This window comes from Eucyclogobius newberryi, unplaced genomic scaffold, assembly GCF_026437365.1.
Source record: "Eucyclogobius newberryi isolate DKJ021-1_F unplaced genomic scaffold, fEucNew1.0.hap1 SCAF_8, whole genome shotgun sequence".
NCBI lineage: Eukaryota > Metazoa > Chordata > Actinopteri > Gobiiformes > Gobiidae > Eucyclogobius > Eucyclogobius newberryi.
The window spans coordinates 6306206-6320733 of NW_027316500.1; the positions used below are offsets into that span (position 1 = coordinate 6306206).

Below are 14528 nucleotides of genomic sequence, written 5' to 3' on the forward strand. Positions count from 1 at the left end.
CGCATTGATCTATCATAATATAGTTCCCTCAGTGTACGGGGCAAAATGAAGACGGAGAAAGTCTGTTCGAGCTGACGCAGAAGTGGACTGAAATCTACGGGAGACGAGAGATGTGATGCGATCCATCGTGCTACTAAACAAACGCACGTGTGTTGTATCAGTCTGCACGGGGGAGTGCGCATGCGCACTTCCGCCTGTGTTCTCAAATCGCCGAAAAATCGTCCATTGCGCCTTTAACAGAGTTAAAACAGACCTTAGGAACCGCATGTCCCAGAATACATTGAATTATTTGATTTTGCTGACCGTTGAGGGGCCCTTCTGAAATCCTGGGGGGAAAACTGAACACTAACAACCAAACAACTAGTAGCTCAGTGTTCCAACATCCACAAGCGGCAACTGCTATCACAACTAGAGATCGAGGAAATAAAGGACGAGCTTTTGAGCATCTCAGCCAGGTGTCATTACCTGGAGAGCAGCGCTGAAAAAGAACAGGTAAATGTTCTTTGATTCAGTCATATATATGTGTCTTATGGTGCGTTTACACTTTTTTGGTCCTAGAACTCTGTTCGAGTCCAAATGTAGACTTTGTTTGGTCTTGTTCTAGTACTGGTTTAGTCCTGGTCTAGTCCAGATTTACTTCCATTTTTGGTCCCAATATTGATGTGATGATTGTGCAAGTGAGAGTGCCCCCTGCAGACATGCTTACACATTAGTATGTAATAAATCTGCTTCCAAGCATACATTATTTTAATAGATCTATGATGCATTACTAGACGTCAGCACTCTATTCTGTTTTAATTCTTCTAAACCACTAGATGGCAGGAGTCAGCAGTTATGCATGACTTCCATGTGAATGATTCCTTCCTGATTTGAAAGATTTTGTGAGGACCTTTCCCCTTTCAAATTATATACTATTTTTATTTGAATTGTGTTATTGCTACGACAACGGTTCTCAGGAAGGAATCCTTATGACTGAAATCAATGAATAGAGATTAATCAGAATAAGAAACAACCATAATAATTACAAAATAATAATAACTAGGGAGGGGAAGAAAGACCTTGTGGCTCAGGATCACGCAAGATAAAATTGCCACAAGATTGTTTACTCGTGGAAAAATAATCTTGTGAGATTTTTTCACATGTTGTAGTGAGGACTGTAATATCTTGATATTTTAGATGTTTAGATACTGGTTAGCCATCACCGCAGGGTGTCGGGTCAGTCAGGACAGCAATGCTATATTCAAGTTGCCTGACCAGCCATTCCCAACATGTTTTGACAGACTTTCGCAGAATTTCAATTTCTAGGGCGGAGTTTAGAGAGCAGAGACAGAACCGATCACATAAAGCCAGAAGTGACGCAAAAAACGCGACACGCTTAACCGAATATTACATAGCCCATGTCGACAAGGCGTGTTCCGCGTTATCCGTCCCCGAACGCAGAAAATGTCTCCTGAATCGCGATGACACCCTTGTATAACCGCATCTAACGCACATTCATCACGGCGAGTAAAGCGGACTTTCCTGATTGTTCAAACCGAAGCGAGAGCAGAAGTAAACACTCGGTCACGAGCTGGGTCCGCCATCTTGAATGTTTTGGAACGGGGGTGAAAAGCAACTTCCGCATTTGAACAGAATCTGGGAGGGGCTGGCGGGTCAGGCAAATAATATTCAGGTGAGTGAAGACAATTTAGAAGCACGGCGACGGGCAGGAGCTTTATTGAATCTCACAGATACACACAGAGTGTTAAAAGTCCCCCGGGAAAGAACTACAATCCCACAATGCAACAGGGTTCATTGTAGTTCCTTAAGGCCCGTATGCCGTGTGTTTTTCCATTACTGTTTTTGCCATCACTGTGTGAGGAGCAGAGCCCAGGTTCGCTGTCTTTTATCCTGCCCTTTTCCGGCCTTTTTATCTTGCCCTTTTATCCAACCTTATCCTGTGTGTATAGGTACCGTGTGCGTCCATATGATGTGAGTATTGTTTGTAACCATGCATGCATATTAAAGTTCTATAAGTTAGAGCGCAGATGCTTGTTTGCGTGCCTGTTAAAGTGATAGCGCGCGGCTCTGCTCCACCTGTTACTACCTACAAATAGTTCTTCAATTCTACACATGCATGTCCATAATCCAATCCTCTGTCCTGTATGTTTCCTGGTAAATAGTCCCTTATGTATATTTGTGCAGTTTACTTTGTATAAAGTTAAGCTTCACCTGTAACCTCTTATAAGCTATGGCTCCCTCTGGTGGTCATTTAATGTAACTACACTATGGCTCCCTCTGGTGGTCATTTAATGCAATTACACTATGGCTCTCTCTGGTGGTCGCCGAGTGTAACTGCATCAGGGCTCCCTCTGGTGGTCGCCGAGTGTAACTACATGCCTTTCTCCATATTCAATGCAACCTGTTTGTGACTGTTCCTGACAGTTTTTATTGTTTTTCTTTTCAGATAACCACACACACACACACACACACACACAACCACGCACCTTTCCTCTCAACCCATCTGTATATAGACCTCCTCCTCCCAATGTTTGATCCCCTCAATAAATGTTCAAAGTGTGAACTGGAGTTGTCTGTTCCTTCTGACCGAGGAAGACTCAGCTGAAGATTTATCAATAATCAGTGCATACCGGACGCACATAGTATCGCACAAGTCGTCCTTCGAGCCGGATAATCTTTGGCTGAGTCAACGAGATGACAACTCCACAGAATCCAGATGAGACGCCTCAGGAGAAGAGTCCAGAGCGTAGTCACCGTCCACGCAGGAGCAGGAAGCTTCCAGGACATCTGGCAGACTACAAACATGCCTTATCTGATCCAGAGGACCTATCTGACAGCATTTCAGTAGAATCAGACAAGGAGGAGAGGTCTAGATGGGAGAAGATGGAGAATGCTTGGGACAAAGTGCTGACAACCATGAAAGAGATGCAAGTCACCATGACGGAAACCAGCAGTGCATTAACCAAGCGCGTGGAAAACCTAGAGCGTGACTGTACGTCAAGTAGCCCTTTTCCTCAGCGCAGTGATGTGCCTGCACCAGTCAGTTTCTTCTCTTCCGCCTACAGCTGAACCAGCATCAACCTCAAGGCAGGACACCGAAACACGTGAACCTGTTGCTTAGGCCAGTGCAACCTGCTGCAGTAAATACAAGCTTTATTGTCCAGCCTGCTCCGCACCCGAGAGTTATTCCGATGGTTCGGCCTGCTCCACTACCTGCTCCCCCACCTAGAGCCAATCATGCTATTCATCCTGAGCGACAACCTGCCGTTCGAGTAGCCCAATCAATGCAGCTTGAAAGAATGGAGCCAAGTCGGGACCAACTCCTGTACAGCCCGAGTTTGCAACATCTGCCTCCTCTACACAACTCTAACCAGGTTAACTCTGCACAGCCTCATGCGCCTGCAGATGTCAGTAGGCACTACTCTACACCCTTGTATCAGCCGTCACGGGTGGCAGGAGTACAGCAGCCTATTGCCCTTAACCAACAATATGTTTCTCCGCCCACTGATATAGCCAATGCCTATCATCCTCCTACCGCAGATGTAACCCCGCCAAACCTGATGGAAATGATAGTAGCTTCATCATATGGCATCCCTAAACCTAAGCTGGCGACGTTCAGGTCAGGCAGAGATAGTGACTTTGCATTGCTGAAGAAGGGGCTAGACAGTCTACTTGGCCCACATACTCATCTCACAGAGGAGTATAAATTCCACATCCTGCTAGACCATTTAGAGCATCCGTGTGCTGCACAGGTGGCCCGGCGCTACATTCATGACCGCACTCCCTACACTAGTGCTATGAGGGCGCTGGAACAGAGGTACGGACAACCTAGGCAGTTAGTCCAGAGTGAGTTGGGTGCCATACTTAATTGCCCTCCTATTAGGGCCGGTGACACTCAGGCCTTCGAAGATTTCTCACTAGCAGTATCCAGCTTGGTCGGTCTCCTCAGCTCTATAGATGATGTGGCAGCCAGTGAGCTTCAGTGTGGTTCACATGTCGACAGACTACTCACCAAGCTCCCTCCAAGCTACAGGGACAGTTTCATTGAGTACTGCATCACACGTGGTATCATCCGCACTGGTAGCAGCCGCACATACAACATGTATGACATCTCAGAATGGCTGGAACGGAAATCACAGGTTTTGCAGCTGTCAAGACACACCTCTCAACCTCAGCTGGCAGACAAGCCACGCCAAGAGAGAAGCAACCCAAGAGGCACTACAGGGCCCAAGTCAAAGAGTAAGTCTACCTCCATTTATTATGGCTCAGACCCTGCTCAAACACAACCAAAGCCAGAGCCCAGGGCACAAGCTTCTCCTTCTGTCCCTTCTAAGCAGAGGCAGAAGTTTAAGCCATATTGCCCTTACTGTGAAGGCACAGAGCACTACCTTAGAAGACTTCAGGAAGCTAGACCTTAAAGCTGTAGCCTCCTGGGTAAAAGAGAAATCCAAATGTTGGCGCTGTGGCCGTAAACACTTTCCTGATCAGTGTACCCTGAAGAAACCGTGCAGCAGTTGCGGAGATCAGCACTTGTCAGTGCTACATGACCTAGTTGAAGCTAAGAAACGCGACCCTAACATTCTAACTGTGAGCACCAGCAGGATCTTCATGGGTCCTCTCGGACACTCAGGGCGTGTTATGCTCAAGGTCGTTCCCGTTCAGCTACACCATGACAGCAAGTCCCTGGACACATTTGCTCTTCTGGACGACGGCTCAGAGAAAACTATCATACTTCCAGCGGCAGTCAAATCCCTAGGTTTAGAACAGGCAGAGGAGACCCTTTCATTGAGGACTATCCGTCATGATGTGATCCAGGTACAGGGAGCCTATGTCTCATTTCAGCTCTCACCGAAGTCCAAGCCGAAAACCCGCTACAAGATAACGCAGGCCTTCACCGCTACACAATTGAGTCTAGCTGAACAGTCATGCCAAGTAGAGCTCTTAAAGGAGAAGTACCACCACCTATTGCGGGTACAGCTTGAGGGTTTCACACAGGTGCAGCCTTTGGTGTTAATTGGCTCTGACAATGCTCACCTCATCACTCCTGTCCGTCCAGTCCTGCGTGGGCCAGCCCATGGGCCCGTGGCCATCTGCACCAAGCTCGGGTGGACCATCCAGGGTCCAAGCAGCAGTCTGCCTACACAGCAGGGGGAGGTGCACTGCCTGAACATATCGTGCCTTTCTCCTGCAGAAGCCCTACAGCAGAATGTACAGCGTCTGTGGCAACTAGACGCTCCCCTCTACAGACCAGAGAAGGAGGTTACACGCTCTAAAGAGGATGTAGAAGCCATAGATATGTTAGAGGCCAAGACCATCAGAGTTCCTGAAGAAGGGATAGAGAGATATGCCACTCCCCTGCTTAGGAGGAAAGATTTCCCACAGCTCAAAGTCTCTCTGGAAGTAGTCAAAGGCCTCCTGAGATCCACAGAACGTTAGCTAGCTAGGAACCCTGATCTAGCGCTCACTTACAACAAGGAGATCAAAAGGTTAGTAGACACAGGCTATGTTGTTAAGCTGACTCCAGACCAGATAGATAGCTCTACTGAATCTTGGTATGTACCACACCACATAGTACATCTCAACAACAAGTCTAGGGTTGTCTTTAACTGCTCTTTTGAGTTCCAGGGGACCGTCCTCAACCACTACCTCCTGCCAGGACCTCCACTGGGCCCCACGCTGCTCGGCGTGCTCCTCCGCTTCCGACAGTTTCCTGTGGCTGTTAGCGGAGACATAAAAGCCATGTTTCACCAGGTCCGGCTGCTGCCAGAGGACCGCCCCCTCCTGCGGTTCCTGTGGCGAGATGGTGAAACAGAGCGGCCCCCAGACGTTTATGAGCCTTCAGCACATTGCCATTCCTCGCTGTTATGCTCCTCCTCAACAAAGCAACGGTGTGACATATGAGGCCCACATCTTCTGTGATGCCTCTGAGAGGGCTTATGGGGCTGTAGCCTATCTCAGAGTGAAGAACGAGCAAGTGCACATCTCCACTTCATTTGTCATGGCCCGGTCCAGAGTCACGCCCCGCAAGCAAGTGTCAATGCCCCGACTGGAGCTGTGTGCTGCGCTCACCGGAGCCCAACTCGCAAAGGTGCTCCAAACCGAAATCACAATTTCACTGCTGTCTGTCTACCTGTGGACAGATTCCACCACAGTGCTGCAATGGATCCAGTCCAGCTCCTGCCGCTACAAGGTATTCGTCGGGGCTCGAATCTGCGAGATCCACGAGCTGACCTCCCCAAAGCAATGGCATTATGTGAACTCTGGAAATAACCCTGCTGATGACCTCACAAGAGGCAAACACCTGGCAGAGTTGACTGTCTCCAGCCGCTGGTCGGACGGGCCACACTTTCTGACTCGATCACCGGACCTGTGGCCACAGACCCCGACAGAGCTCACAGACTGTGGCAGTGAGGAGCTCAAGAAAGCAGCATTTTGTGGCCATACCGCTGCACTTCCAAGCCTCCCAAATCCAGCACAGTATGCAACGCTGGACAACCTGGTCCTGGCCACTCACCAGTCCCTGCATGGGGCGGCCACTTCCTGCACTGCAGCCGAGCGTCTCGAGGCACAGACACAGTTGCTTCGCTCTGCACAAACAGACAGTTTTCCTGAAGAGGTTCAAGCCCTCCGAACAGGCCACACAGTACCAACCAGCAGCCGTCTGAGGGCTCTCTCTCCTGAATACGACAAGCTCAGCGGACTAATCAAAGTTGGAGGACGTCTGCGTCAGGCCACAGATGTAGACCCAGACAGCATTCATCCTATAGTGCTGGCAGCAGATCATCCTCTGACTACGCTTGTCATCAAACAATACGACGCTCAACTCCTCCACCCTGGCGCAGAGAGACTCTATGCAGAGATACGGCGCACCTACTGGATCATCAGAGGACGCCAGGCCATTAAGAAACATCAGTACCAGTGTGTTGACTGCAGAAGATGGCGCGCTTCTCCTTCTACTCCAAAAATGGCGGATCTTCCCTCATCTCGCCTGAGACTGTACAAACCACCATTCTGGTCCACAGGCATGGACTGTTTTGGCCCATACCTGGTGAAGATTGGCCACAGGAGAGAGAAGCGCTGGGGGATCATCTACAAGTGCCTCACCACCAGATGTGTGCACTTGGATCTCCTGCCTAGCCTTGACACTGACTCTTTTCTTATGTCTTTACGCAGGTTTATCACACGCAGGGGAAAGCCATACGAGCTGTGGTCAGACCGAGGCACGAACTTCAGGGGTGGCAACAAAGAGCTCCAGACCGCCTTTGACAACATGGCCCCAGAACTACAGCAACAGTTGGCCAAGCATACGATCAACTTCCACTTTAACCCACCGTACGCGCCTCACTTAGGTGGAGCCTGGGAGAGGGAAATAAGGTCGGTGAAGTCGGCTCTGCAGGTTGTCCTGAAGGACCAAGTTGTGGCAGAAGAGGTCCTGCTTACCACGTTGATAGAGGTTGAAGGTATCCTTAACTCAAAACCTCTCGGGTACGCCTCCTCCGATGTAGCGTACGCGGACCCCATCACACCTAATCTCTTGCTAATGGGGCGGCGTGACTCAGCACTACCTCAGGCTGTGTACGGACCTCATGATGCTCTGTCCAACAGGAGATGGAAACACAGCCAGGTGATAAGTGACCACTTTTGGAAGTGCTTTGTCCAGAACTACCTCCCCGGCCTTCAGCTGAGACAGAAATGGCGTAAATCTACTGACAATGTTGCTGTAGGACAGGTGGTTATGATAGTGGATGCAAATCTCCCCAGAGGACTGTGGCCAGTTTGCACCATCACCAAAGTTTTCCCTGGATCAGACAGCGTTGTTAGAGCCGCAGAGGTTCAGGTTAATGACAGTACCTACGTTCGCCCTGTAACCAAACTGGTAGAGCTTCCTTGCAGTGCCTGAAGACGCTGTTAGCATTTCTCTAGACTAGTGGACTTTAGTATGTGTGTATTTGCCCTGCAAATACAGGGGCGGCTGTTAAAAGTCCCCCGGGAAAGAACTACACATCCCACAATGCAACAGGGTTCATTGTAGTTCCTTAAGGCCCGTATGCCGTGTGTTTTTCCATTACTGTTTTTGCCATCACTGTGTGAGGAGCAGAGCCCAGGTTCGCTGTCTTTTATCCTGCCCTTTTCCGGCCTTTTTATCTTGCCCTTTTATCCAACCTTATCCTGTGTGTATAGGTACCGTGTGCGTCCATATGATGTGAGTATTGTTTGTAACCATGCATGCATATTAAAGTTCTATAAGTTAGAGCGCAGATGCTTGTTTGCGTGCCTGTTAAAGTGATAGCGCGCGGCTCTGCTCCACCTGTTACTACCTACAAATAGTTCTTCAATTCTACACATGCATGTCCATAATCCAATCCTCTGTCCTGTATGTTTCCTGGTAAATAGTCCCTTATGTATATTTGTGCAGTTTACTTTGTATAAAGTTAAGCTTCACCTGTAACCTCTTATAAGCTATGGCTCCCTCTGGTGGTCATTTAATGTAACTACACTATGGCTCCCTCTGGTGGTCATTTAATGCAATTACACTATGGCTCCCTCTGGTGGTCGCCGAATGTAACTGCATCAGGGCTCCCTCTGGTGGTCGCCGAGTGTAACTACATGCCTTAATCCATATTCAATGCAACCTGTTTGTGACTGTTCCTGACAGTTTTTATTGTTTTTCTTTTCAGATAACCACACACACACACACACACACACACCCACGCACCTTTCCTCTCAACCCATCTGTATATAGACCTCCTCCTCCCAATGTTTGATCCCCTCAATAAATGTTCAAAGTGTGAACTGGAGTTGTGTGTTCCTTCTGACCGAGGAAGACTCAGCTGAAGATTTATCAATAATCAGTGCATACCGGACGCACATAGTATCGCACACAGAGGTTGTCTCTTTTCTTCTCTGAGTCTTCTCTGAACGGATCGATCGGATCTTCTTTGTTTTCGTCTTTGGTGTGGTTGTTCTTGTTCTTCTTCTTTGGTGTTTTATGGCGGTTGGTATCCATAGTGTTACCGCCACCCACTGTAGTTTTGACTCTTGGAGTCTCTTTCGTTGTTGTTGCCGCCCTCCATGGCATCCGGCAGTTGAACTTGGACAGGAGATCCGCGATTGTTGTGTAACACTACAACGACACACCTAGCTCTATAACCTTCCAATTAACCCTGTGTTATACAAGTAAGTAACTATAGCCTTACATGATCCATGGGACTGGATTGTAAGAATATTCCACAGATTAAATTCCTGCCTATTATTTTGGAAACTATAAAGCCAATTCAGTTCTCTTTCTTTTAAAAGCCGTACAGTGAATCAGCACATGCTCAACTGTTTCTGGTTCATGACAGTGATTACACAAACTTGTAGGATGTTTGCCTATCCTACTCAGCGACCAATTGAGTCCAGTGTGGCCCATTCTAATGCGAGCAAAGGCCCTTTCCTCCCCCGCATTCCTGCCCATGGATCTGCATGAACCAACACTACTTTGTATCTGATAGAGATGCCGTCCAGTATCACAATGATTCCACTAGTCCTGCCAAAGTTTATACACGACTCCTGATAATAGGCTTGATTTCAAGTTTGCTCATTTCAACCACCACATCCATTGATGAAGACAATTTTTAACCAGTGAATCAGCCATTTCATTACCATCTACCCCCACATGTGCAGGAACCCAAATGAAGGATCCTCACAATCTTCCTGGACAGAGAGAGTATCTGATAGAAGATGCTATATAGAATATCATGTCTGCAATCAGATTTTCCAGATGTAATGCTTTGCAGTGCAGAGAGGCTGTCAGAGGCTACCACAATGTTATGATACTGTAAAGTAGATTCAGCCCATTCCATCGCAGTTTTACGTCTTAGACTTTAGATTTATTCTTTAGACTTTATTCTTTAGACTCCGTCTTTGGCATTCAAATCCCCTATACCCTATCTCTAAAGCACATGAGGTCTTCTTTTTCTTTGGTGTTTTATGGCGGTTGGTATCCAAGTGTTAAATTACCACCACGTAAATACAGAGAGAGGAGCCAGCGCTGCTCCCAGCCAGAGCGAAGTGAGAGAAGCCAGCGTGGCTCCCAAGAAGTCAACCCTGGAATAAAGCCGGTCGGACTCTGGAAAATGAAGTCTGAACAACAACGTCTGGCGGTAATGCAACACTTGGATGCCAACCGCCATAAAACAACAACAACAACTACATGGGCTTTGAAACACCAAAGTAATGGAAGAAGAACATCTAAAGGATACAACAAAGTCTGAAGAATAACGTCTGGCGGTAATGCAACACTTGGATGCCAACCGCCATAAAACAACAACACCAACAACACCACCTACTGTAGTTGTACGTCTTAGACTTTAGACTTTATTCTTTAAACTTTATTCTTTAGACTTTATTCTTTAGACTTTATTCTTTAAGACTTCTTCCCCCCTCCAAAAAAGAGAGAGAGAGAATAAGAGAGAAAAGGCACATGAGGTCAAAGCACAATAGAATACATGTGACATCATAAAGCACCTTATGTGCAATGATGCCAACCGCCATAAAACACCACTTTGAACTGAAGAATGAGGTCTAAAGAATAAATTCTGGTGGTAATGTAACACTTCTATACCAGCCGCCATAAAACAAGGGGGTGGTCTCCTGTCCTCGCCCAGTCTCGTAGACGCACGGCTACCAAGCAGCGACATCAGTGGAAATATTAAAGCCTATGGAATGAAGCCTAAAGAATAAAGCTGTACGGTGGAAGCACCGAACGTCAAAGAAGGAGAGGAAGATGAAGAAGAGTCTCCCTGGAATAAAGCCGGTCGGTCTCTGAAACAACAACAACTATTCTAGTCACAAAGACATATCATGACCTCATGGGCTTTGTAACACCAAAGCAATGGAAGGAGTTCTTTTACGGACTACGACAGAGTCTGAGGACTACGACAAAGTCTGAGGAATAAAGTCTGGCGGTAATGCAACAATTGGATGCCAACCGCCATAAAACAACAACAACAACAACAACAACAACAAAGAAGAAGAAGAAGAAGAAGACGACAGGTTCTACAGAGTCCTTTGTACACATGTGTTTACATGTGGTTCGAACAAACAGGGATAATGCGGGTGAGTTATACCTCTACAAGGTCAGCAGAATTGTAGGCCAAAATTGTGAACCACAGCTCAGCTTAATTTTATCTGCTTTTGTCTCTTTTTTTTTTTTAAAGAGAAATAATTAAGCTTTATTTTAATTTAATTTAAAAAATATTACTCATGCTCCCACAATTGAATTCTAATGAGTTATGACAATATATTTATATGAAAGCCTTCTGTCTTTTCTTTTGAACAGGAGGGTGATGTCGATGTGCAGGACGACTGTGCCGTTATTACAGAGCTCCAAAACAAACTCAACGATGTAGGTTTGATTTTTCTTTGTCTACAAAGTGTCCATGTCCACTCTCACTTCCTTTTCCTAACTGCCTCCAGGCCATTGAGAAAAATATGCAGTTGATGAATTATGACCAGAAGAGGGAGACCAGAATGTTGTCGCTGGAGAGGCGTCTGCATGAAGTCAGTCAATTCCGGGAGGCAGAACGGAATGAGTTTTTATCAGATGGTGAGAGCAAACGCAGAGATTCTATTAAGGATTAACATATTAATAAATATGACATTTTTTGGTGTTTCTTTTTGTTACATTGGGAGCAGAATACACATGGTAAATATCAATAGTTTTATACCTGGAACAACTTTGACATAGTAAGCAAAATCAACTTTTAGCGATAAGTTTTTGTTTCTCACTCAAATGAGTAGAGTGATTCATACATGTTTGAGTAATCTTTATTCTTCTGCAGTCAAGGCCATTGTACTTTTTTCTTGGATTTTTTGTCTTAAACTGTGATATGCTTCATCAATAAAAAACAATCCACTGATCGCTCTTGTGATCTGCAGCTCTCCACAGCACGGTAAAAGTCAATTGAAAGCAGGATTAGGGTTACGTACTGTAGAAAGGCAGACGGAAAACAGCACAGCACAGGAAATCATCTTTAAATATAATTATGTGGCTTCACTTAAAGGCGGTATGGACGATTTTTCGTTTGTTTATCAGCTCAACGGATCACATCGCATCTCTCGTCTCCCGTAGATTTCTGTCTACTTCTGCATCAGCTCGAACTGTCTTTCTCCGTCTTCATTTTGCCCCGTACACTGAGGGAACTATATTATGATAGATCCATGTGCTTAGGCACGCAGAAACGTGGGGACGAGCCTGACGCGGCTGCAGGTGAGCGATAGGTGCGTTTTATGATTGATACGTGGCAGGACTAATGATTTATCCACGCCACGAGGAAATATGATAAAAAATTGCTGAAAAAAATCGTCCATACCACCTTTAACTAACTAAACCTGGACTAGATCTCAATGAAACCAGTACGAAATGGTGAAAGTTTGATTAATCCTGCTCTTCTGATTATGGCATTGCAGAAAAGAGGAAGATCAAACAAGTGGAGTGTTACTATGAAGGACTGATGCAGAAAAGCAGCGAGGAGTTAGACGTCCTGAGAGAACAGGTCTGTCTCCTGCAGCGTGAGCTGACCAAGGCCCAGACAAAGTATGTGCTGTTTACATTCATTCCATCTTCTTAGACTGGGCCATTTATTGTATTTTGATTATGTTTATTCCAATACTGCTCCAAAAAGAATGACTAAATATATGTACCGGTAATTGAAAAATAAAAGCCATACCCATGAATCTAAATCTATTCCTTTATTCATAACTTTTTGACAGTACAAAAATAATAGTATCAAATGATCATGATTCAAAATGATGACCCAAATGTGTGATTATGATTATGATTAATCCATTCATGAATATTCATTTGATACACAGGTGCAGAGAAAAGCAGTTTAAAGTGGATCAACTCCAGCAGCATCTGCAGTGTGATAAAGATGCACAGAACTCTGTGCACATAACGAGTGATGAGGAGGAAAATCCAGCCATCGAGGCTGAAGACCAGGAGAGGCACAAGTCTGCTACTTTAGAGCGGCAGGTACACAAGCACACGTGAGGCTGTATGTTTAAACGTGTAAATGTGTCAGCTAAAGTCAAACTACTTGTCATCTTTCAGTCGGGTCTGCAGAAGTACTTCTTCAACCACTATCACCATGCTCAGAGGCAGATGGAAAAGTTTAAACGCAGGGTAGGAATGTTTACTTTTGTTGTCTAACGTGTTTTAGGCAGTGTTGAGTCTGGAGACTGTAATATCAGCTTTGAGAAGAGCTATTTTGCTTTCATCCATCATTCTCAAACAGAATAGAGGTTATGAAGATGACATCAGTGGCAAAATGGTGTCAATTGTGAATCATGTAAAAGCACAAAACAATAACTAACATACTTCCCAACCCTCCCAATTTAGTCGGCAGTCTCCCGATTTGGGAGACTAAATCTCTTAAAGATATTTCAATCGAAAAATGTAAAATCAACCTTTTCTACACCATTATCCTTGATTTTGGTAGTGAAGGCGAGCGGGGGAAACAGCTGACAAGGACGCCGCCATGTCTGTTGTTATTACGCTAAGAACGCTGGGCGTATTTCCGTCCCAGAATGCAAATCGCAAAGTTAAAGTGTGCATGTGGTATTTAATATGAAATCAACTTCATGAACGACGTGAGTGGTGCCGAACCTAGTGGCGCCGACAATGACAAACCGACGGAAAAAAATAAATGCATGTGTAGGTTGTATGAATGTAGCAGATAAAGTAAAATGTCTGTCTTCGTTCGTTTTTTATTTGTTTTTATCTCTCAATTCTGATGAAATTTGAAATCTCCCTTTTAGGGGGGCAATCTCTCACTTTTTTATGCGTTATCTCCCCCTGGGATAAGTTGGGAAGTATGAACTAAACTAAAATGTGAAAGAGCTTCTACAGTCTAATTACAAATATAAATATCTATAACTTATAAGTTTGTACCTGATATCTTTTAAAAATGGAAATCTAGTAAACAGTTGTAGAAAAGCAGATAAATAACAGGAACACGGCAGCTACATCACGTTTATCACTGATACAGACATTGGGATCACACTCAGTTGAAATTATTATCTTCCAGGCTTTGAATTAAATATACCTGAGTCCGTGTTGTGCTGCCCATAGATGTGCCACTCTCTGCTACTGTTATGGGGAAGGAAAATGATGTGTAACCACGATAGGACAGTCCTTTAGCTAGGCACTCATTACAATGAACCTAGCTCAAGATTGGACCTAACAGCACTGAAGGATGGTGCACAAGACAACGTTCTAGTCTATATACAAAGAAAAGGACTTGGTAGGAGTCGTGCAATAATACAGTCAAAGTGAATAGACTTGTAGATACTAATAGAATAGTTTTACAATATAGAAAATGGCAAAAGTAATCATTGTCCGCTCACTCTTTTGGGTTTCAGATCAGGATTTTGGTCCGTGATCTTAATGACAAGAAAGAGAAGAACAGTTTATATCTAAAGCAGCAACTTGAAGCTGTCCAAACACAAACAGAGGAGGAAGAAGGCACTAACAGTTTCATAGA

The 14528-nt window shown here is 45.4% G+C and overlaps 1 long non-coding RNA gene across 1 annotated transcript; it reads left to right on the top strand.

Annotated features, from left to right (window-relative positions):
* Nucleotides 1–436: 436 nt before the first annotated feature.
* LOC140351580 (uncharacterized) lies at nucleotides 437–11522 on the top strand. Its single transcript, XR_011925375.1, has 3 exons — nucleotides 437–492; nucleotides 11324–11389; nucleotides 11461–11522. It is a non-coding gene; the product is annotated as an uncharacterized lncRNA (long non-coding RNA).
* The last annotated feature ends 3006 nt before the right edge of the window (nucleotides 11523–14528 follow it).